Here is a 26,301-nt window from a genome sequence, read left to right on the forward strand (position 1 = left end):
AATAATTAAAAAGGAACGAAACCCAAAATACAGATTGAGTAACAAATTATGTATTTAAATGAAATGGAGAAAAAATTAGAAAACTATCTATGCTAATAAAGTAGTATAAAACTGTATTAATTCCCAATAGTTATTGATAGAGGAATTGTGATGCCCTGTTCTTTTGATTGAGCAAAATCAGAATAGTTTTTGTGGATAATGGACTGCCTTCATACAAACCTTTCAACTATTTCATCCCCCAAGTCTTCATCTTCATTGTAACATTCAAGATGATTGTTGATACCCTCAGTTTCTTTGTATTTCCTAACTTGTTTCATTTTCTTTTTCATTCATGGCTGTCTCTCGCATCTTCAAGCCTTGAATGCTTGAAGCTGCAGTGAGCAAAACATTTCTGAATTGTCTTGCTGCTTATTTCTTGCCAAATATTAGTGACAAAACTCATTGCTCTTTAAATACAAACAGATGCAACTGATGCTGTTCAAAAGTTCCTCACACGAAGCATGATGTAATATCTAACTGATACACATATGCCCGTGCCTAACACTAGTTAGAAACTGATCGATGACAGTCTCCTGTCCCAATAAAGTAGTTTAATGTCCTAAATAAACTAAGGGAAACTCTGATATTTTCTCAATTAATTTGTTCCTTAAGAGTTGTCCCAATTAAATGGCACCTGGAACAACTAATGATCCAGATAACCAGAATCCACTGTACTTTGTTGATGTCACTGTTTTAGAACAATATCTGGCTCTGTATAATGTTGGAGCTAAATGTCTTTTCAATACTGAATTGGTATTAATTTATGAAATGCAACATTCAGTTTTTGACATAAAGGCACAAAATGCTGGAATTATTTAAAAGGTCAGATAACAAGCAGATTTCCTGCATTTTTGTTTTTGATTTTCATTGAGCTTGATTATCAAGCTTAGCATATGTTATAATGTAAGCCCTTACAATCAGCATGATGCATAACCATTTCACTAAATAATTTGCAAAATGATCTAAGTGAAATTCAGAGGTACATTTACTGAAATGTGATGTTTTTCTTAAATTCAACCATTGACTTCTCTGGCAATTTTGTTTCTTCAGGGCAGGAGATTGCACGCACCTTAATGCACATGCAGTCAGTCATAGCAAAATATGAATTAAGGTATATAAAAAATATCATAAATTGCCTATAAATTAAACTGTTTCATCTGCCTCGAACATACAAAATACTGTAGGAACTCAGAAGCTCAGGCCAGCTTTTACAGTATGGAGAGGAATAAAAGGTTAAAACACACACAATGCAGGAGAAACTCAGCAGGCCAGGCAGTATCTGTGAAAAAGAGTATATTTCAACATTTCAGGCCAAGACTCTTCATCAGAATTGCAGAAAAAAGGATGAGGAGTCAGAGTAAGAAGGGGAGGGGAGGCAGAAACATAAGGAACCGGGGGGGGGGGGGCGGGGGAGGGTGAAGTAAAGAGCTGGGAAGTTGATTGGTGAAAGAGGTACAGGCCAGAGAAGGGGGAATTCTGATAGAGGGCAGAAGGTCATAGAGGAAAGAAAAAGAGGAGGAGCACCAGAGGGAAGTGCTAGGCAGGTGATGAGATGAGAGAGGGAAATGGGAATGAGGAATGATGAAGGGGGGGGGGATGGGCATTACCAGAAGTTCAAGAAATCTGTGTTCATGCCATCAGCTTGCAGGCTCCCCAGATGGAATATAAGGTGTTGCTCCTCCAACCTGTGTCCTCATCGCAACAGCAGAGGAGGCCATGGACTGACGAACAGTTGATATTTCGGACCACCACTCTTCAGGATTTGAAAGGAAGGGGAAAGAAGCCAGAATAAAGTGGGAGGGAGGGAGGGAGCCGTACAGGCTGACGGGAGATGGGTGAAACCAGGTGACGAAGAGTGGTATAAAGTTAGAAGTGGGGAAGCTGGTGATAGATTGAAGAGGTTAAAGGGCTGAAGAAGGAATCTGTTGTGGCAGTGGAGGCTTATTGGTGAAAGGTAAGAATAAGGGAAACTATGCCTGTTATGGCAGCAGGAAGATGGGCTGAATGAGGGCAGATGAGCAGGAAATGGTAGAGGAAGGGAAACCCTGATCTTTGAAGAAAGAGGACATTTCTGTTGTTCAGAAATGTAAAGCCTCACCCTGAGAAAAGATGCAGCAGAAACGGAGGAACTGTAGAAAAGGGAATAGCATTTTTAAACGTAATAGGGTGGAAAGTGATATAGTCAAAATAGTTGGTTTATACTGTAAAAAATGGAGTCCGATCGAAGAAGGGGTAAGAGGTGTCCGAGATGGATCAATGATGTAGTTTTCATAGTCAAGGGAAAGATGTTAGTTAACAATTGAGATTGTTCTTTTGTTGAAGTGAATCCATATGAGCATCCATTGAGTATCCTATTTGAAAACTGTCTTTAACTTGATGGCATATATTTAGACTGACAGTAAAAGGGAAGAGTGTAATTTTTTTCCGTCTTTGCTTTGTATGGCCATCAGATTGCATTACCAGAGGAGAAAGTATGATCTGCTGGAGGAATTTAGTGAGTCAGGCAACATCTGTGGAGGGAAATGGATGGTTGATTTTTTGGCTTAGGGCCCTATATTTAGACTGAACCAGTAACGAGGAGATTGTCGGTATAAAGAAATGAGAGGAATAGGTCAGACAAAAGCTGGCAAATTGGCCAGAAGAAGGGCTGATGGCAGATGGTCTGGTGGGGGAAAAGTGGAGATGGTGACAGAAGGCTTGGAGATCATAAGTTGAGACTTCAGTGCGCTGCAGATTATGGAATTTGGTAAGGAATGAGGGTGAAGCGTAGAACCAAATAAGAGCTCTGGTGGGCAGGTAGAAACAATGGATTGAGGGGGTAGAGGAAGGAGTGTGTAGTTGATTGGCAGATAACTTGGGGAGGGTAAAGAAACTGGGTGGTAAAGGGTTTGTGGTGAGGTCCATGGCTTTGGGAGAGAAAAGATGTGTGAAAAGACCTGGGCGGGTCAGGAGGAAAAATAAAGGAATGGTGGAGTGAATGACCTGCAATTGAAGAATGTAATTTTCATGCTATTGATTTGCTGACTTATTATGGGGAATGGAAAATCTGGTGCTCTTTTCGCTTGCAGTGAGCCTCACCCAGGCAGAAGAGGCTGATTACTGGGAGTGTGAAGGGGAATGAAAATGGCATGCATCCAGGAGCTCAGGATGGCTGTTGTGGAGAGTGTACAGCTGTTCTGCAAAAGAGTTGCATAGTCAATGCGTGGTCTCACCAACGTAGAGCAGGCTTCACCCGAGAGCAAAAATTCAGTGGATGGAGTTAGAGTGTGCAAGCAGATCTCTGCCTCTCCTGGAAGGGCTGTTTAGGTCCCTGGGTGAATGTGAGTGATGAAGTGAATGGACAGGTGTTATGCCTCCTATAATGCTGGAAAGTAGCCTGGGAAAGGGAAGGGATGTGTGAATTAGGGAGCCATGGTATCTGTGTAAAATGCAAAGGGTTGTGGAGGGGAAGATATGACCAGCAGTGGGATCAAGTTGTAGCTGGAAAAAAAATATCAATTGATAAGCTGGACAGAGGAGTCTGGTGGGTGAAAGGACCAAGGAAATACTTTTCCTATTCTGACTGCAGATTTCAGATGTCATGGAGTGGAAAGCCACATCTCAAAAAGGGATGTGGAGATAGATAAATGAAAAATTAATGTTGTCCTTGTTGGAAAAGTCGAGGCAGCTATAGGAGCCATTGGCTTTGTAGTAAATATCAGTGGAAAAAATTGTCACCTCGATAAAGACAGCAATTAAGAAATGGGGAGAGAAGTGTCAGAGGTATTGATGTTTGAAGGCAAGGTGAAGCTGGTAGAAAAGTTGATGAAATTAATGATCTCTGCACAGGAGTGCAGGAGACAGCACCAGTGCAATTGTTCATGTAGTTGGGGAGTGATGCCAGATCAGGTTTGGAACAAAGCGTGCTTCATGCAGTCAACAAAAGAGGCAGTTGTGGCTGGGCCTGTGCATGTGGCCATGACTACACTTTTCATTTATATAAAGTGAAAAGAATTAAGTGGAGAGTAAGAGGTATTTTTCCCAAGCAGGGGAGAGTATTGCTGGAGGGAAATCATTTGGGTCTATGATTTAGAAAAATGTGAAAATTTCAAGGCATTATTATGGGGAATGGAAGTACATAAGGATTGGATACTCATTGTAGTGATGCAGTGGTGGATTCCAGGGAACTGAGAGTTGTTAAAATGGTAGAGAGCACACAAAGTGTCTCTGATACTGATGGGAACAGACTGAACAAGATAGAGTCAAAACATGAGGAAATGAGTTCAGTGGGGTTTCCCTTCCTACTTCCATACTGACCTCTTTGCACCTGGTTGCCTCAGCAGTCAGAGAGAAGTCAAAACACAGGCAAGAAGAACAGCACCCCATGCTCTGCCTGGGTAGTCTACAACCCAATGGTTTGATCTCTGCAGTTTCAGATAACCTGCTTCCCCCCTCCTTTCCCTTTTCCCTTCTGATCTATCTGATGCATATTCTCAAGGAAGAGAGTAAGCAACCAGAGGTCAAGGTGCACATTTGTACCCATGACGTAGGTAGAAAGGGGGAAGAGGTCCTGTGCAGTGAATATAGGGAGTTGGGGAAGCGGCTGAGGAGCAGGACCTCTCTGGATTACTCCCAGTGCCACATGCTGGTCAGGGCAGGAATAAGATGACAGTGCAGATGAATGAGTGGCTAAGGAACTGGGACAGGGTTTCAGATTTCTGGATCATTGGAATCTTTTCTGGAGAAGATGTGACCTGTACAGAAAGGACAGGTTGGCTATCTCAATACAGGCAGGTTTCCTCGAGCTGTTGAGGTTTTAACCTAGTTTGGCAGGGGGCAGGAGCTCGAATGGTAAGGCTGAGGATGGAGCAGTTGGTGTGCAAGTAATTTGTGGTGGGATAGGTCAAAATTGCAGTCAGTGGGATGAGTTGAAGTGTAACATGGGGGCAAGTCAAAAAAGATGAATAAAGGACTGAAAGGGTTATATTTGAATGCAGCAGTAGACGAGAAATGGTAGATGATCTTGTAGCACAGTTAGATTGGCAAGTATGATGTTGCAGGCATCAGTGGGTTGTGGCTGAAAGCAGGTCATAGTTGGGAGCTTAAAATCCAAAGTGTGCATTATATCAAAAGGTCAGACAGGTAGACAGAGGCAGGTGGCTCTGTTGTTTTTTTATAAAAAGTGGTCAAATCCTTCAAATTGACATAAAATTAGAAGATGCAGAATTCTTGTAGGTTGAGTTAAGAAATTGCAGAAGTAAAAATTAGGTTGATACTGGATTCCAAGGGCTGGAATTGGTAGAATGCCTTTGACATGCCTTTTTAGAGCAGTTGATGGTTAAGACAACTCGGGGAAAGGCAATTCTGGATTGAAGTTGTGTAATGAGCCAGGGGTGATGAGGGAGCTGAAGGTAAAAGAACCCTCGGGATTCAGTGATCGTAGTATAACAGAATTCACCCTGCAATTTGAGAGGGACATATCAGTATTACAGTTGAGTAAAGGGAATTACAGAGGCATGGGAGCGGAGCTGTCCAAAGTTGATTAGAAGTGGACACTAGCAGGGATCATGGTAGAACAGCAATGGCTGGAGTTTTAGGGGAAAATGAAGACACAAGAAAGATGCATCCCAAAGATGAAAAGAGAGAATGAGGAAACTGTGGCTGACAGCGTAGTCAAAGACAGCATGAAAGGAAATGAGGGCATATAATATAGCATAAATTAGTGGGAAACTAGAAGATTGGGAAGCTTTTAAAAGCCAATAGAAGGCAATTAAAAAAGCCATAAAACGAGAGGATGAAATATGAAGGTAAGCTAAGCAACAATATTAGAGAGGATAAAGAGCAAAAGGAAGTGAGATTGGATATCAGACTGCTGAAAATGACACTGGCGAGTGGTAATGAGGAATAGAAATCGGGAAAATCTTAAGTATTTTGCTTTAGTCTTCACAGTGGAAATTCAAATCAGTATGTAGAACAGAAAGTACAGTAATTGCTATTACTAAGGAGGATGTGTTTGGGAAGCTGAAAGGTTAGGTGAATCACCTGGGCCAGTTGGAATACATCCCAGAGTTCTAAAACAGGTAACTGAAAAGACTGGAGGTATTTAGTAATGATCTTTCAAACACTAGAATACTGGAAAATTGCAAATGTCACTCCACTGCTTAAAATCATAGGCCAGTTAGCCTCACTTCAATGGTTAAGGAGGTGTTGGAGTCCGTTATTAAGGATGAGTTTGTGGGGTGTACCCGAAGGAGATCTTGCCTGACAGATCTGTTAGAATTCAAGCAAGATGGACAAGGGTAAGTTGGTGGATATTGCATACTTGAATTTTTAGAAGTCCTTTCGCAAAGTGCAGCACACGAGGCTGCTTAACAAGGTAAGAGCTCATGGTATTAAGATACAAGTATGGTTAGAAGATTGGTTGACTGGCAGAGGCAGAGTGGGAATCAAGGGAGCCTTTTCTATTTGGCAGCCACTGGCTAGTGGTGTTAGAGATTGATATTGGGACAGCTTCTTTTCACGCTATTTGTTAATGATCTGGATGCCGGAATTGATGGGTTTGTGGACAGGTTTGTAGGTGGTATTGAGATAGGTGGAGGGGCAGCTAGTGCTGAGGAAGCAACAAGTCTGTAGAAGGACTTAGACAGATTGGGAGAATGGGCAAAGAATTGGCGGATGGAATATATGTAGGAAAGTGTGGACATGTACTTTGGTAGAAGGAATAAAGGTGTAAACTACTTTCTAAACAGGGAGAATATTCAGAAACTCAGAGTTGCAAAGCGACTTGGATGTCCTTGTGTAGGATTCCCTAAGGGTTAACTTGCAGTTTGAGTCACTGTTTAGGAAGGCAAATGCAATGTTACCTTTCATTTCAAGAGGTGCAGAATACAAAGTCAAGGATGTCATGGTTAGACCACACTGGAGTATTGTGAGCAGTTTGGGGCCCCTTACCTAAAATGTGTGCTGGTATTGGAGAGTGCCCAGAGGAGGTTCCTGAGAATTATTCCAGGAATGAAAAGGAGGCCATATGAGGAGCATCTGATGGCTCTGGACCTGTACATGCTGGAGTTTAGAAGACTGAAGGGGGATTTCATTGAAACCTATTGAATATAGAAAGACCAAGAGACAGAGTGAATGTGGAGAAGGAATCCTACATTTGGAGGGAGGGGTGGTGTAGGACCAGAGGGAACAGCCTCAGAATAGAAAGATGTCCATTTAGAACAGAGATGAGGAGGAATTTCTTTTGGCAAGGTTTAGTGAATCTGTGGAATTCATTGACTCAAACAGCTGTGGAGGCCAGGTCATTGGGGATATTTAAGGTGGAGGTTGATAGGTTCTTAATTTGTCAGGGAGTGAAAAGTTACAGGGAGGAGGCAGGAAAATGGTGTTGAGAGGGATAATAAATCATCTATGATGTAATAGCAGAGCAGATATGATGGGCCAAATGGCCTTTTCTCTTTTCATCTAATTTGTGATCACCCCACTCCCTTGTGGTCAATCATCCAGATTCTTTCTTCTCCTCTACCGACTAAATCTATCCTTCAAGCCCACTGTGTTCCCATTCTCTCCTTCCCCATATGTTCACACCTACCCATCATTACTCCCTTGAGTCCACTCGCAATTTCTTATCAGTATTCTATAACATGTAGATCTTTTTAGTCTCCACTTGTCACCTTCCAGCTTGTGTCACTCTCACCACCCTCCCCAACCTGTCTTCATCTACCAATTGGCCCATCTTCATCTGCTTCCACCCATCATTTGCCATCCTTTTATTCAGCCCTCACCCCTGGCCTTTATTCTTTATGCTGGCTTTCTCTTTTTTTTATTCCAGTGAAGGTCTTGACTGGCAAAATTGATTATCCATTTTCTTTCACGGATGCTGACTGACCTGCTATGTTTCTTGAACAACTTTTTTTTTTCTGTTCCGGCTTCCACTTTCTTTTATTTTGAGTTCATTGCTGATTCTGTGGAATATCATTTATGTTCAGTTCATGTCAGGAATTTGGAGCAAGATTTCTACTGGTCTAAACTTGCTGCTGTTTGGGTTTTTGGCTTTTCCCAAACAGTCCTTTTCTGTAAATGTATGACATGAATTTAACTTTTTTGGAACATGGGAACAGGAGTCAACTGTTGACCATGAAGCTTCTTCTGTAGGTCACCTAAATTATGGTGAGTGATGTAATGCTAAAACGCTGTAACCCTTAACACAGAGTCAAAATGTATTAACTTGGATGTGAAATTAAGAAATAAAGTTGCTGCTAACCACAACTTGGAAAAAGGGCTCTGAGGTTTTATCAATCTTTGTAAGAGATATTTCCATACCATACTCATGGACTGTTTAGCTTTAGATTTCAAACTCACAATGTGGCACAGAGGCACAGCAGATAGTTTGCACGAATCTCTTCCAGGTGCTTCATTATCCTCCCATTGCCACCAATACCTCAACATAAAACTAAATTAGCACTGGTGTAGGTGTGCACTTCCAGAATTGAACAGAGGAATTGGTTGAAGACCTGCAAGTGAGAATAGGTTTAAATAGAGAATTAAAGGAATGGAACTGATACAGTTGCTCTGAGAACCAATATAGATTCCATAGCCTGAATGGCCTCATTTCATCATATTAGAATATTGCTTTAATCTGCAGACAGAAACCATTTGTTATGTTAATCTAAGCAACCCCGTTAATATTGTGTAATTAACCATGAAGTCAGTTTCTTCATTCCATGGAATCATCCCTTGCTTGTCTGATCCCTTCTAATTTAACTCTTAAGGTCCCAGCAGACATTTTGGTAAACCCATGCTGTTGTCCCTTCCCAAGCTAGCATCTGCTTCATTCCAAAAACCCAACATAGTCCTTGTGGTCTGGTCTTTTTGAGGGCTTTGTGTAACTGTGGCATTATTTTTACCCTTTTGACCACTTGTTATATAGGAAAATATTTCCATTAATATTTGAGCAGCTTATTTGCTGATTGTGTTGTGTTATATGTACTGGGTTGAGCACCTAGATCCAGAGGAATGTTTCATTTGCCAGTATACTGTGTACACTTTTACACTAAATTTTTAAAATTTAATTTTTGTCCATAAAGGTCTGGAGACATGGGTCTCATGACTACAGTTTGGCCTTCAATATATTATTGCAAGAAAACTCATCACCAGATTCAAGATCATAGGCGTTATTGCCTTCCACAGCAAATGGATTCTTGACTTCTGATCAAAAGACCACAGTCCAGAAGGATAGGCAGCCACCTACTCTACACTTATTGCTGTGTGGCCAGATTCTGCTCTAATTCCACCTACAAGTTTGCAGATGATATCAGCGTAGTGGGCCGTGTCTTAAATACTAATGAGTTGGAGTACAGGAAGGGGATAGAGCTTAGTGACATAGTGTCATGACAACAGCCTTTCCTTCAGTGTCAACAAAGCTAAAGATTTTGTCATTAAATTCAGAAAGATGTGTTGAGGGTGAGAGCTTTAATTTCCTCAGTGAACATCACCATGAAGCATTCCTTGATATTACAGTCAAGAAAGCTCAGCAATGCCTCTACTTCCTTCGAAAGTAAATAAAGTTCACGTCCCCATTGACCCTTATCAATTTTTGTAAATGCACCATAGAAAGCATTCTTTCTGGATGCATAACTGCTTGGTTTAGTAGCTGCTGTGCACTGCAGGGAGTTGTGGACATAGCACAGCATCTCAAGGGACCAACTTCTCCTCCACGTCTATACTTCTGGTTGCCTCAGTAAAGCAGCAAGTATAATCAAAGACCCCACGCACCCTGGACATTGTCTTCCCAATGGGAGAGCAGAGATAATGTAAAGACTGAAAGCATGTACCACTGAGCTCAAGGACAACTTCATTCCATTGTTATCAAACTCTCGAGTGAACCTCTTGTCCGATAAGATGGATTCTTGGCATCACAATCTATCTTGTTATGATCATACACTTGATCGTTTACATGTTCTGCACTTTCTCTGTAGCTTTACACTTCATTCTGTGTTGTGTTACTGTTTTACAATGTTCTAGCTCAATGCACTATGTAATAATTTGATCTCTATCATTTGTGTCAACACTATCAGTTAATCTCTGTACAGTGTTCAAGACAAACATTTTACTGTGACAGTAATAAACCAATACCAATACCAATCCATGGTCAAATGACTCACTTTGATTATTTGCATAATAGCTTTCCACAGAGTAGAGCCAGACTTTGTGGTATAGCAAGCATGGCTTTCTATGCCAATGTTTAAATAATTTGCAGATCTAACCCTACCATGAAACTGGTGATCTCTTTTTGGCAGTGTGATATGTGCCCTTTATTTCCACGCTTGACTCCTCAGCCTGTGTTTCCTAAGCAGGTTAATAATTTGCTTGAAGTTCCATGAGCTTTGACTGTCTTACAAAGGGTTTGATCAAATGTCTGAAGTTCACAAGATAAAGCTGATGGATTAATCTAGCCATTAGTTTACCTGCTTGTACAAGAAAATCAGATTTTGTTTAACAATTTTATTCTTTATGAATCCAAATTTTTTTGAGTGATGCTCAGAAATGGACTCTTTGGTGCAACTTGTCCATGCTTATTGCAGCATGCTCCCTGCTGGTCCCAGTTCCCTGATTGCCCCTTAACCCTCCATGTACCTGTCCAAATACATCAAGGTTTGCAGTTGTAACTGCCTCAACCACTTTCTCTTGTTGTTCAGGCCACTCTCTATGTAAAGTTGTTAGCGCTCGGGTATCTTTTAAATCTCTCCCTTCCAGTTTTAGTTCCCAAACCTGGAAAAAGACTTCTGTCCATTTGATCCATACCCCTTTTGGTTTCATAAACTTGTGAGGTTGCCTCTCATCCTCCTGCACTCAAAGGGATAAAGATCCAGTGTAACCAATCTCTCCCTATAACTGAGGCCTTTTAGTCCACACAGCATTCTGATAAATCTCTTCTATACCCTCTCAGCTTGACAATGTCCTTCCTAAAGAAGGGTGATTAAAACTGTACATAATGTTCCAAGTGTAGTTTCGCCAACAACTTGTATAACTATAACATAATGTCCTCACTCCTAAACTCAACCTGACTGATAAAGGCCGGCATATTAAATAGCTTATCACCATCCCATTTATTTGCACTGTCACATTAAATGACCCCACTAATCTCCCTTAATCTGTCCCTGGTGGCAAAATAAAATTTCTCTGCTGGGATATTGTTCCACTCCCTTCAAGTGCAATCTCTCCCTTGTGTAGGTTGCACCTACCCCTCTATCCTAATGGTCCAAGGAGCTGAATCCCTGCCCCCTGTGCCAGCTCTTAAGCTAAGCATTCATCTAGTTTATCTTTGTATCCTTGGACTTACTCACATGTGGCACCGGGAGCGATTCAAAGATCACTATCCTCAAAGTCCCATGTTTTAATTTTCCTCGACAGTTCAGCTTGTCATTTGTATCAACATGTACAGCAAACTTGGGCTGTTGGCCCTCCCTTTTGAGAATTTTCTACAGCTGATCAGAGACATCCTAGACCTTGGCAGCTGAGAATCAACAGCTTGGAATCTCTTCTACTGACTGCTCCCTTGATAAGGAGTCTCCTGTTATTGTTGCTCTGCCTGACTTTAATCTTAATTCCTGAGTTTAAGAGTTGGCCACAGTGCCACTGATCTAGTTGCTGGTGCTATGCTCGGATAGGCCATTCTCTCAGCAGTATCCAATGAGTTATACTTGTTGTGTGGAATACCACGGGAACTCTGCTCTGACTGCCTCCTTGCCTTGTGTCTCCTCATGGTTACACATCTACCTGAAGCCTGTACTTTGGGTGTGGCTATCTCAATCCATATTGTTCCCTGGTAATCTATTAGATACCTTTGTAGAATAACCATTCACTCCTTAATTATAGTCTAAAATTTCACAAAATCGCCAGATATTAGGGTAAATGTTTTTCAATTCCATTGCTACTCTTGCATATCTTAAATCATGAAGTAGTATGTAGCATATGTCATAATCTAATGTAATTGTTTCCAAATAAAGAGGATGTTAGACAATAGTTGGAATATTTGCAGTATTTTCATGTACTCTTATGAAAGTTTGGGATAGAAGGGTATAGAATTGTGTTATAGTACTTTTGATCTTTCTATCAAAGCTCTCCCATCACTTATCCACAAATGCTTTAAGAAGGTGTGGGCTAGATGAGTAGTACTAATGCTTCTTGCTGAGATGAGGAGCAACAGTGTGACTAACACATTGAATGTGAGCGCTTGCTGGTCAGTGGCAGATGCTGCCCATTGTGTTGACAGACCATAACATTCCTCCACAAACAGCAAGGGTGTGGAGAGTGGTGGACTGAGCTCAGGGTTGTGAAAAGTTAACTAGCACCTAGCTTTCCTACAGCAGCTGGGAGGGTAGGAGATCACATCACTTCTCAGCACAATGGCAGTGTTGGCCACACATTTGTTGTACATAATGCTATAAAGCCTGTTACTGCTGATTAGTGTTCTCTTCCCTGGGAACAGATCCTGTCTGCTGAATGGGGTACAGATTCCTTCCCCTTGTGTAGCTTCACAGCTCTTGGTATTTCTCCAGGTTGCAGGATTTGCCTTGCTCTTTACCATCAGGAGTCATTTTTCTATTGGGTTGTTTTGTTCCTGGGTTGTCACACATGGTTATATTTTGTTAATAAGAATCCTTGGCCTCCAAGGGAATAAACTGGTACTATATGTAGGAAATTCCTTTTATTGTTCCGAAACCACTTCCTTAACTTTGTTTTACTCATTAACAGACCTTTGCAATTCACCAAAGACCATTTTCATCTTGCAACATTAAAATCCATTTTAAAGAAAATCCAAAACTTAGGTTCTTCTGCATTGCTCCCTTTTTTGTGTAGCTTGAAATTGAATCATTATTATTGTAACTTGAAATGTAATAGCACGCTGATTATAACAAAGCTGTGGCATCACGTCTTACAAAATTTGATAACGACCTATTCCTTAATTGAGAATCATTGAATTGTGGCAAAGAAAAGTTCATTGCATCTGTTCCACACCACAACAACTAGAGAGAAGCCATTTTTTTTTTAACTGATCGGGGCAAAGAGGCTAGACTGCGCAGGTGCGTGACATAGTGCACCAAAGGTTCAAAAAGGAGAGGAATTTTTCAATGGTCTTTTAAATCGAACCAAGAGGCGGAGAGTGAAGAAGTAAAGGCATCTCAGAGAGAAGCCAAAAGTTTAAAAAAAAGACTGCCATATACAGCAGCCATCGTCGGAGTAGACTGAGTCAGAGTGGGACGACTTTGGCTCAACAGACTTCAGCATGAACGGGCAGAGGTGAGGGTATATACTGGTAAGTTTAGCTTTGTTCATTTAAAGTAGAGAGAATGCCAAACAGGATGTTGGAATGCTCTCCTTGCAGGATGTGGGAAGTCAGGGAAACCTCTGGTGTCCCTGACAACGACACCTGCAAGAAGTGCATCTAGCTGCAGCTCCTAACAAACTGCGTTAGGGAACTGGAGTAGGAGCTGGATGACCTCCAGATCATTCGGGAGAATGAGAAGTATTCTCATTGAATACCTCCCTGCAAGGATATTTGTCCCCCTGTAGTTCAGGTGTAACCCGTCTCTTGTATACAGGTCCCACCTGTACCAGAAGAGGTCCCAATGATCCTGAAATCTGAAACCCTGCCCCCTGCACCAGTTCGTGAGCCACGTGTTTATCCTCCAGAGCATCCTATTCTTACCCTCACTGGCACATGGCACAAGCAGCAATCTACCTGTAGAACTACAGAGGAACCAATATCCTTGCAGGGAGGTTTGTTAGTGCTATTGGGGGGGGGGGGGGGGGAGGGGTTAAACTAGATTTGCATTGGGTTGGGAACCAGAGTGCCAGAGTAGATAGTGGAGTGGGGGTGAAAATAAATGATGTTCAAGGTTCATGCAAAGTTACAAACAGAAGGGTTGTATGTGGTGGTAATAATCTTCTGAGGTGTGTCTATTTCAATGCGAGGAGTGTTGTGGGGAAGGCTGACGAGCTGAGGGCATGCGTTGACATGTGGAATTATGACATTGTAGTCATTAATGAAACTTGGCTACAGGAGGGGCAGGACTGGCAGTTTAAATTTCAAATTTCCAGTAGCTGCTACAGTTTGCTTTTGTAATAGTAAAAAAAAATCAAAGCAGCTTTGATTGGCAATACAACTTTAAGAAGTACTTGAATATAGTTTAATTTACTTATTGATCAGGTTCTTCCATCAAAGACAGATGTATGGTCTAATTATTTGGTTTCCTATATTCAGGGTCTCTTCCTTGGGACAATAACCTCATGCCCTGCTAGACCTGGTCTGAAAAGTTGATTATCTTATTTCCAGTAAAGTGTATTGTTATATTTTCCTCTTGCTGTTTTGAAAGGGAGCATAAGATGCCATGGTAATCAGACTATTTCAATATTGGCTCTATCATTAAGCAACAGAGATTTAATTTGTTTTCGTACAGAACTTGCATCAGAGCTAAAGTTGGGATGTTCTTTTTACCTGCAAAACCTACTGTTCAGCTAGTTTATGAGTTTTTATTTTGATTTGTATGAATGGCTCAACTTTAAGTTTCCTTGCTGTTGTGCAATTTTACTGGAAATCTTCATGTTTTAAGAAGAAGTAGTTAACTTGGTGAGTCATAATCTAATTGTACAAGAGCACATTTACAGTTATGGAAATGGTTATAACCTTGGATATATCAGTGCTGTCCCAATTCTGCTCAGCAGACCTGGAATATCTAGCAGTTAAGTGCTGTCCTTTTTTACCTACCACGGGAATTCTCTGGGGTCATTTTAGTAGTAGTTTACATTCCACCTCAGGCCAATGTCATTCAAGCTTTAGATGATCTGAGCAATGGGATCAACGTGCACGTAACGGTGCACCCTAATGCTTTCACCATCGTTTTGGGAGATTTTAACCAGGCCAGTCTGAAAAAGTCACCAAGCAATTTCCATTGACAGATCACTTGCAGTACCAGAGGAAACAACACACTGGACCATTGCTACACCACCATCAAGAATGCCTACCGTGTTATCCACGTCCTCACTTCGGAAAGTGTGATCACCTGGCTGTACTTCTACTCCCTGAGTATAGGCAGAGACTGAAGACTGCAGCACCAGTAGTGAGGACCAAGAAGGTTTGGACAAGGGAAGCACAGGAACTCCTACAGGAGTGCTTTGAATCAGTGGACTGGACTGCATTCGAACCTGGATGAGTATGCTGCAGTTGTTACCGACTTCAGTAAAACCTGTGTGGATGAGTGTGTGCCTACAAAGATACATTCCCAAACCAAAAGCCATGGATGTACATCATCTGCTGAAGGCTAGATCTGTGGCATTCAAGTCTGGCGACCCAGACCTGTACTGGAAAACCAGGTATGATTTATGGAGGGCTATTTCAAGGGAAAAGAGACAATTTCGAGTGAGGTGGAGGTGACATTGGATGCATTACAACTCTGGCAGGGTTTGCAGGACATTACTTCTTAAAAGCGAAACCCAATAGCATAAATGGCAGCGATGCATCACTGGCAGATTAACTCAACGCCTTCTATGCCCGCTTTGAAAGTGAGAACACAACTACAGCTGTGAGGATCCCTGCTACACCTGATGACCCTGTGATCTCTGTCTCAGATGCCGATGTTAGGCTGTCTTTAAAGAGAGTGAACCCATCGCAAGGCAGAAGGTCCAGGTGGAGTACCTGGTAAGGTTCTGAAAACCTGTACCAAACAGCTGGCAGGAGCATTCAGGGATATTTTCAATCTCTCACTGCTATGGGTGAAAGTTCCCTCTTGCTTCAAAAAGGCAACAACTATACCAGTGCCTAAGAAGAATAAAGTGGGCTGCCTTAATGACTATTGCCACATCGACAGTGATGAAATGCTTGGAGAGGTTGGTCGTGACGAGACTGAACTCTTGCCTCAGCAAAGACCTGTACCCATTGCAAGAGGTCAACATCAGATGCAATCTCAATGGCTCTCCACTTTGCTCAGGCTACCTGGATGCTGTTCATCTAGCTCAGCATTTAACACCATCATTCACACAATCCTGATTGAGAAGTTGCAGACTCTGGGCCTTTGTACCTCCCTCTGCAATTGGATCCTCAACCTCCTAATCGGAAGACCACAATCTGTGCGGATTGGTGATAACATATCCCCCTCTCTGGTGATCAACACTGGCGCACCTCGGGTGTGTGCTTAGCCCACTGGACTACTCAATATATACATGACTACATGGCTAGACATAGCTGAAATACCATGTATAAATTCGATGAAGATGAAGTGGTCACGAGAGGGTGTACAGGAGTGAGATTTGCCAACTAGTGGAATGGTGTCCAGCAACAACCTGGCACTCAATGTCAGTAAGACGAAAGAGCTGATTGTGGAATTCCAGAAGGTTAAGATGAAGGAACACATACCAATCCTCAGAGGGATCAGAAGTGGAGAGAGTGAGCAGTTTCAAGTTTCTGGGTTTCAAGATCTCTGAGGATCTAACCTGGTCCCAACATATCAATGTAGCTACAAAGAAGGCAGGACAGTGGCTATACCTATTAGGAGTTTGAAGAGATTTGGTATGTCAACAAATAGACGCTAAAACTTCTATAGATGTACCAGGGAGAGTTTTCTGACAGGCTGCATCACTGTGTGGTATGGAGGGGCTACTGCACAGGGCCGAAAGAAACTGCAGCGGGTTGTAAATCTAGTCAGCTCCATCTTGGGCACTAGCCTACAAGGTACCCAGGACATCTTCAAGGAGCAGTGTCTCAGAAAGGCGGCGTCCATTATTAAGGACCTGTAGCACCCAGGGCATGCACTTTTCTCGTTGTTACCATCAGGTAGGAGGTACAGAAGCCTGAAGGCATACACTCAGTGATTCAGGAACAGCTTCATCCCTTCTGCCATCCGATTCCTAAAAGGATATTGAACCCTTGGACACTACCTCACTTTTTTAAGAGACAATTTTTCTGATTTCTGCATGTTTTTTAATCTATTCAATATACGTATACTGTAATTGATTTATTTTTTCTCTGTTTATTGCATTGAACTGATGCTGCTAGGTTAACAAATTTCATGTCACAGGTTGGTGATAATAAATCTGATTCTGAATATCAGAGCGTACAGCTTTGATTTGCCAAAGTTGTGCTGCTATCTATTCCTCCTGGCAGTGCTGTTATACTGAGTAACTACATGGGTATAACTGGATCTTTACCATGTATTGTAAGCCTTGCAGGAAAATAATCTTTCTCATGAAGATCACAACAGCATGTAAGCTTGTGAATATCGTAGTGCTTCCACAGACTTAGTTCCCTGATTACTTAGTCCCTGGCTTTTTTCCTTGTGAACCAGAGTTATCTGATTTTTGTTTCTTCAGTTTATCAACATCATGTGTGTTGCTAGCAAAGCCATCACTTGGTACCCATTGCCAATGATCTCAGGAAAGTGAAAGTGACTCACTGCTTTGAAATTTTACTGTCCTTTTAGTTATGCAGTCTTGTGCATGTATTTCCAGGGGTTTGAAGACCTGATAGCAAGTGATGTTTCCAAATCAGTATTGCAACCTTCATGTATCTAATGCCAAGATAAGCTTCAGTTTAAATATCCAGGGCTTCCGGCACCTCCAGTGTCAGTTAGTGTAGCTATTATCTTGTCCCATCAGCCATTGGAATCCTCCTCCCTTTCTCTGTTACTTAAGATTTTGAATGATTTCCCCAAGTTGAATCCCCCTGAAATTCAGGCTGTGTCTTCCCTTCTAAACTTGTCTAGCCATACAGGTTATTTTCCCCTTTAATAAAGATCCTTACAATCTACTGCGTTGACCAAGGTCCAAGTGTTTATATTTATCAGTCACCAGTTTTATTCAGATGGAAATTAAATTTCTGAAATTCAGTTTGTCACCTCAGTACTGACTGCAATTGATCTTTCATTTACCAAGGGACTGGGTCCTCCAGATCAGCGTTGATGTGTATTTCTATTAAACAAACTTAGTTGGGGAAATCACAGAACTATGCATAACTGCAAATCTCGTGTGTCATTCAGTGTTCCTCCTAAACTGGAGGAACCAAACACAGATTAGTTGATTGTTTTGCAGAGAACATGCATTAAGCCTACAGCAGTGGTCCTGGGCTCTGATTGTCTGCCACTTGATTCACCATCCCACTACCACTGCTTATGGTGGCCTCCTGCACTATTACAACAATGCTCAATGCAAATTTGAGGGGCAGCTTCCCCACCTTGCGTCTCAGCACATTGTGGCCTTCAGAACTTGATTGTAAATTTTCCAACTTGCTTTTCTGTCTTTATCACAAATGCTTATCATTTTTTACTTAGCCTGTTCCTCTTTTCTATCTAAATATGCGGCATGTCCCAGAAACGTACAATTGGCAGCACTTATTCAGGTTAAGCAGCGTAACCCGCTACTTAAGTTCCACATAAAATCTTTTGGACTTGCCCTATCAGAATTATACCATTTATTGTACCATTCATACAATTGTCTGCTTCTTAATGTTCACCTGTTTTCTTCCTCTATTCTGATGAAGGGCAGCAAACCTGAAGCATTAGCTTTTTCTCTTGCCACAGTGCTTCCTATTTGAGTGTTTCCAGCATTTATTTTTACATATCTGAAATTAAGTATTGTAGCTTCAGTCAGTGACCTACCTTATCCCTATATCTGTGTGCTTAGAGTGGAATATTTATTTAGGGATTAGAGGATTTGTTTGATGGTTGCAACCAAGCTTTCATCATGGATAAAATCCTCTTGTAAATAATTTTAATGTGATCGTAAGTTGAATGTGAACTGTGTGACGTCGTATAGTTTTAAATATTTCTTTGTTTGGACTGCTTACTGTCGAGCTATTCATCAAACTGGATCTAAGTTAAGGTCTATGCTTAAGACAAACTTTGCAGAGTTCGTTTGTTTATTTTGGATGAAATACAAGAACATGGCATTTAGGAGCACTGTCTCCTTTTTCAGCTTGTTCTCTTAGTTTCAGTAAGATTAATGATTTGTATTAAGATCTTTATAGCAATTATATCAGTAGGAAAAAAATGAAAAATTTACTTACAAGATATTACAGATGTTCTGGAAATCTTGAGCAACATCCACAAAATTAGGATAGGGTTGGGGAAGAGAAGAGGTTAGAACGCTACTAAGGGGGAAATAAAATGTGGGAGGGAATAGAGAGGAATGGCCACTGGCAGTAAGAGAAATTAATGTTCATGCCATCAGGTCCGTAACTCCTTCAGTCCAGTGTCCTCGTTTATCAGACTCCTTTTCCACATATCACCTCTCAGTTTCTCACATCATTTTTACCCTTGCCCCAACCTCTGTTGGTCTCACCTATCACCTGCCAGTTTGTTCAAAGTAAATTTATCATCAGAGTTACATAAATGTCACTTTATACAATACTGAGATTCTCATTCTGCGAGCTTACTTAGCAAATCTATGGAAGAGTAACAGTAAACAGGAACTGTAAACAATCTCTGCAAATGCAGATAATAAATACAGTAGCAATAAATAACAAGCATGAAGCAACAAGGTAAGAGTCCTTAAATGAGTGTAGTTATCCCCTTCTATTCAAGAGCCTGATGGTTGAGGGGTAGTAACTGTTCTTGAACCTGGTGGTACAAGTCCTGAGACACTTGTACCTTCTACCTGATGGCTGCATTGAGAAAAGAGCAAGGCCTGGTGGTGAGGATCTTGGATGGATACTGCTTTCCTATGGTAACGTATCGTGTAGATGTGCTCAATGTTTGGGAAGGCTTTACCCATGAAGTACTGGGCCTATCTTTTGTAGGGTTTTCCACTCAAAGGCGTTGGTGTTCCCACACCAGGCCGTAATGTAACCAGTCAGTGTCTTTCCCACCATGCATCTATAGAAGTTTGCCGAGGTTTTTGATGACAAATGGAAACTCCGCAGACTTCTGAGGAAGCAGATGTGCTTTTGTGCTATCTTCATTACTGCACCCTATCCTCGTTATATGTGTCTTTGGACAATACAGATTCATAGTTATGCGTTGAACCTATTTCTACCAACTTCTTCTTATATTCGTCCAGAACTCACAGTTATGTGAGGCTGTTGGGACGAGAAGTACTGCTTTCCCACCAATACAAGTCACATGTGCACACCTCACAGTCTCCTGCGCCAGTCTCACATTGGTTTTGGCTGCATGTGGATGTGCAATCTTGCGCTCTTAAAGCATCCTAAGTCCTGGGCCATCAGCCAAGCAGTAGAGGACCTCTTTAACACTTGAACATAAGTTGGAAATTACAAACAGGGCCACGTGAGGTGAAGGTAACACAGCTCTGGGACGCTGCTTCAGCCTGGGTGAGTCCATGATCAGAAACATAAAGAAAAATACTGAGAAAATAAAAAGTGCAGTGATTGATTCATCACAAATGTCTTCAAAGATTGTTACCAAAGTGCGTAACCTGATTACAACAAAAATGGAGAAAATGTTGAGTTTGTACATTGAGCATGAAACCAAGAAAGAAACCACACTCAGTTCTGATCATCTTCATGTGAAAGCTTTGGAAATTTATGATCACCTTTGTTCAGAGGCTAGTGAGGAAGTGTCAGTGATATTGTTAGCTTTAATGCAAGTAGGGGATGGTTTTCTAAGTTTGTTAATCGTCACAGGCTTCACAACTTAGCTGTGCATGGTGAGCAAGCTAGTGCTGACCATGAAGCTGCTGAACGCTACCCTTTGCAGTTGCAGGCTATGATAGCTGAGTTAGCATCACACCAAAGCAATGTTTAATGCAGATAAGACCGGGCTTTTTTTTAGAAGCGTATGCCGAAACGCACTTACATAAGTAAGGATGAAAAGATTGCGTCAGATTAACTTACTATGATTTATTATGTTGAATATTACCTTAAATAGGTGAAATATAATATGAATGTTGCCTTTTGTGATACTGCTTTTGTGCCGTATTGGTATGAAAATGTGACTAAATTACAGATAAAACATATTTAGGAAGCCCTCCAGAACACATCCCTATTTTCTCCATTTAAATAATTATTCACATTATGTGTTTTGCATACTATGTGTCGACTGTGAGGAACATATCTCATGCATATAATGAGGATAGGGTGTATATTTAATACGGGCCCACACAGGTCCACTGAGATGGTGATCCCCAGGAATTTAAAGTTACTGACCCTTCTCCATCTCCGGCCACCACCACCTTATTCTGGCTTCTGCCCACTTCCTTTCCTGTCCTGATGAAGGGTTTTGACCAAAGCATTGACTCTTTGTTCCTCTCCATAGATGCTGCCTGATATGCTGAGGTCTTCCAGCATTTTGTGTGTAGTGAACGTGAAGACCATATTTTGTGACCATTACTCTAGCAAATGAACATTGGTAAAATATAAATGTGTAACAAAAAACTAAATATTTTTAAGCTGTGATTACCATTTGACATAGCAGAATTAAGTGATTTAGCCCATCAAGTCTACTGCACCATTCAATCATGGCTGATTTATTTTCCCTCTGAACTTCATTTCCTGCCTTCTCCCAAGAATCTTTGATGCCTTTACTAAACAAAAACCGAAACTTATGCTTTAAATATACCCAATGATTTGGCCTCCCCAGCTGCCTGTGGCAGTGAATTCCACAGGTTCACACTCAGTGTCTAAAGAAATTTTCCTCCTTTTCTGAAGGGAAGTCCTGTCCTGGGGCTGTGCCCTCAAGTGCTAGAATAACTCGCTATTCAAAACATCCTCTCCACAAACACTCTAGCCTTTCAATACTTAGTAGGTTTCAATGAAATTTACCATTCTGTTATACTCCAGCAAGTACAGGCCCAAAGCCATCAGATGCTCCTCATGTTACCCCTTTCATTCCCAGGATCAGTCCTTTGAATCTCCTCTGGACCCTCTCCAATGTCAGTGCATCCTTTCTTAGAAGCTCCCAAAACTCCTCTCAATACTCCAAATGGAATTTGACCAATGCCTTTTAAAGCCTCAGCTTTATTGCTTTCATTCCTTAACTTATAAATTTTGTGCAGAATATTTGTGAATGATGATTTTATAGGTTATGCATCTTCGTTATGCAATTATTAAGCAGAATGCTGTAACATCCAATGTGTTGGAAGTAGTGTGTGTTTGTATCACAACTGTACAAAATTGTTTATTCAAAATAGGTTTACTTCATGAAATGAAGAACTTGAGAAAGAAACCACAACAGTTTTTCTCAAGGAGAGCATGATGATTACTGTGGAAACACATGTTGAATATAGAACAGTTGCAAGTTTATTGAACAAAATGCTGTATATCGCACACACTTGTACAATTTGACTCATAGGATTGATTAATAAAGAAATATGGATTCCTCCTCTTATACAACTTAACAGGCCAAGCAGCAACTATGGAAAGGAGTACAGTCAACATTTCGGGCTAAGCCACTTCAGCAAGACTGGAGAAAAAAAGCAGAGGAGTAGATTTAAAAGGGGGAGGGGAGAGAGAAGCACAAGGTGATGGTTGAAACCAGGAGGTGTACGGATGGAGTTTAGAGCTGAGATACTGATTGATGGACAGAATGGGCTGGAGAAAGGAGAGTCTGATTAAAGAGTACAAAAGGCCATAGAAGAAAGAAAAGGGGAGAGGAGCACCAGAGGGAGGTGATGGGTGGGCAAGGAGTTAAGGTGAGAGAGGGAGAAGGGGATGGGTAATGGTGAGGTGGGGGGAGATCATTACCGGAAATTTGAGAAATCGATGTTCATGCCATCAGGTTGGAGGCTACCCAGATGGAATACTGTACAAGGTGTTGTTCCTCCAACCTCATCACGACAGTGGAGGAGGCCGTGGATAGACATATTGGGATAGGAATGGGAATTAAAAATGGGTTGTCATTGGGAGATCCTGCTTTTTTTGGCAGATGGAGTATAAGTGTTCAGTGAAGCGGTCTCCCAATCTACATCAGGTCTCACCAATATACAGGAGTCTGCACCGGATACAGTATAAAACTCCAACAGAGTCACGGGTGAAGTGTTGCCTCACTGGACTGTGAGGAGCCCTGAATGGACTGTTCAGTCTATGTTCCAAGCCAGGTGTCCGTCCGATGCTTTTCTTACACTGCATCGATGACTGCATTGGTGCTGCTAACTGTACCTATGTTAACTGGTCGACTTCATCTACTCTGCCTCCAACTTACCTCTGCACCTGGTCCATTTCTGACACCTCCCTCCCCTTTCTCAATGTCTGTCTTTATCTCAGGAGACAGCTTATCTACTGATGTCTATTACAAACCCATGGACTCTCACTGCTACCTGGACTATACCTCCTCCGTCCCCTCCGCGCCCCCAGTTACTTGTAAAAACATCACCCCCTTCTCTCAATTCCTCTGTCTCTACCACATCTGCTCTTAGAATGAGGCTTTTCATTCCAGAATGAGGGAGATGTCCTCCGCCTTCAAAGAAAGGGGCTTCCCTTCACTATCAAAGATGCCCTGAACCACATCTTTTCCATTTCATGTGCGTCTGCTCTCATCCCATCCTCCTGCCATCCTACCAGGGATAGGGTTCCTCTTGTCCTCACCTACCACCTCACCAGCCTCCGTGTCCAGCACATAACTCTCTATAACTTCCACTATCTCCAACAGGGATCCCACCACCAAGCAAATCTTTCCCTTCTTCCCCGCCACTTTCTGCTTTCCGTAGAGATCACTCCCTATGTGACTCCCTTGTTCATTCATCCCTTCCCGCTGATCTCCCTCCTGGCAATTATCCTTGCAAGTGGTGCACCTGCCCTTACACCTCCTCCCTCACTACCATTCAGTGCCCAAAACAGTCCTTCCAAGTGAGGTGACACTTCACCTGTGAGTCTATTAGGGTCATCTACTGAATCTGGTTCAACCGCCTTAATATCAGTGATACCTGCCGTAGATAGGGGGACCGCTTCTCTGAGCACCTGCACTCCAAACGTCAGAACAAGTGGATCACCCAGTGAATTTTAATTCCAGTTCCCATTCCGATATATCCATCCATGGCTTCCTCCACTGCCGTGATGAGGTAGCCTCCAACTTATGGCATGAACATCGATTTCTCGAACTTCCAGTAATCCCAAACCCACCTGTGCACCCCCCCTCCACCATCACCTTCACTATTTCCCATCCCCATTGCCTCCTTTCACCTGATCTCCTTACCTGCCCATCGCCTCCCTCTGGTGCTCCTCCCCCCTTTCTTTCTTCCATGGCCTTCTGTTCCCATCTACCAGACTCTCCCTTCTCCAGCCCTGTACCTCCTTCACCAATCAACTTACCATATTTCATCCCGCCCCCTTCATGTTTCGCCTTGTGTTTTTCTCTCTCCCTACCCCCACCTTTTAAATCTGCTCCTCAGCTTTTTTTCTCCAGTCCTGTCAGAGGACTGGGCCTGAAACAAAGACGCTGCCTGGCCTGCTGACTTCCTCCAGTATTTTGTGTGTTGCTTAGACTTCCAGCATCTGCAGATTTTCTCTTGTTTCTTTCTCTTGTAGTCTGGTAATTGAGCTGATGCTGCATCAGTGTTATTTGCAGTTCTTTTGTACATTTGTTTGTACAGAGAAGCCTTGCACATTTGTAAATAATTGTGGGCATGTCATTCAGATTTGCAACTGGCTGATTTTCTGTTGAGCTCATCAGGTGAATCCTCCTAGGTATTTCAGTCTCTATTTCCTCCTTTACATTGTCCTGTGATAACAGTGACCTACCAGTGGAAGCAGGCTCTCACTTGCATCATTACCTTGTCACTAAGTACTGTGCAAATATTTATCAGACATCTCAATACCCATCTTTACTCCGCGAAAAGGAAAAATTTAACTTCAAGTCTCTTCCTAGACTTTCAGCCCTAATGTTATACAATGTTATAAATTTCTTGCCTTATTCTCCCCAAATCATTTCCAAATGTTACAGTTTGCACTGTATCGTCTGTGTGCCCATCATTTTCTGTTCACTTTGAGCACTTAGTCATGGTTTACCAAATTTAATCAAATTGTGAGTTATCACATTACCAATCCCCACTGCTTCTAAGTGCAGGTAAATTACTTAAACTCAAAAATAAAGAAGGTTCAAAGACTGATGGGATTATTCCACATCTTCCAGTAGATACTGGGAGATGGAGGAACAGATATGTAGATAGATGGAAAGTTCAAACGGAATAGGGTTGTCATTACTGAACTATGAGAGACATAGACAGAGTAGTCAGAATCATCTCTTGAGGATAGAAATTTCAAATGCTAAAGGAAAAGAGTTTAATGTGTGAGGGAGAATGATTTCAAGGGAGATGTGTGGGATTACACCCTTAAACATGTTTAAAACGGCACACCTTCAATTTATTCTTCCAAAAATAAATCTTGGCTTCAAGCAAATGGCAAACTAATTACCAAGACAACTTGTTTACACTTAAAGCTGCCTATTAACAGTGTAGCCATTCCAGTTAGATATTAATTGGTATTGGGTAATGGGAGTTGTATGGAGGAAGGCGAATGACAGATTTCTGGGAAATGGAAAAATAAGCTGTGAAATGAGGATTGTAGTAGCTTATTGTCTCATGATGAAGGCAGTAGAAGAGACAATAAAAGGAGGAAAGAACTGCAAAGGTATTGCTAAGTTTTGAATGTAGACCTGTTTCTGATATCAATCCTATTAGATTAACAAAGGAAAAAAAGCATTAAGACATGTTGTGGGTGCAAAAGCTTTGAGAGATGGGGTATCTTTTGTAAAGATAGCAAGCAATGTGAGAAAATTTTAGCATTGAAAGCTGTAGTAGGAAGGAAAGTAACACCAAGGAGTAATGATGAATAATGTTGGCTTTGGGGCGTAATCACAAGAGTGCATTTATAAGTTATCTATGGACCAAGTTCAAAATAATTTAGTTGGGGGTAAAGTTGTAGGCATTGTATGTTTAAAATGGTTTTGTGGTGGAGTAAGAATAGATAGCTTATCAGTGATTAAATTTAATGGAAATATATGAGAAAGGATGTACTAACATTGGAGAGGGTTCAAAGGAAGTTGACAATTACGGGAATGAAAGGCACATCATGAGCAGTATTTGGCTCTGAGTCTGGACTCACTGGAATTTAGAAGAATGGCAGGGGGGAATCTCATTGAAATCTATCGAATGTTGAAATGGATGTGGAGAGGATGCTTTCTACAGTGCTATAGTCTAGGATCAGAGGGCACACCTTCAGAATAGAGGAATGTCTATTTAGAAACAAGATTAGGATAAGTTTCTTTAGCCAGAGTGATGAATCTGTAGAATTCATTGCCATAGGTGACTCTGTAGGCCAGGTAATTGGGTGTATTTAAGGTG

General features: G+C 41.6%; 1 protein-coding gene across 3 annotated transcripts in view; it reads left to right on the top strand.

Annotated features, from left to right (window-relative positions):
• LOC132400715 (peroxidasin homolog) overlaps positions 1 to 26,301 on the top strand; it is a 243,350-nt gene that overhangs the window by 82,714 nt on the left and 134,335 nt on the right. The window lies entirely within an intron of this gene.

The sequence above is a fragment of the Hypanus sabinus genome, chromosome 10 (genome assembly GCF_030144855.1).
Source record: "Hypanus sabinus isolate sHypSab1 chromosome 10, sHypSab1.hap1, whole genome shotgun sequence".
NCBI lineage: Eukaryota > Metazoa > Chordata > Chondrichthyes > Myliobatiformes > Dasyatidae > Hypanus > Hypanus sabinus.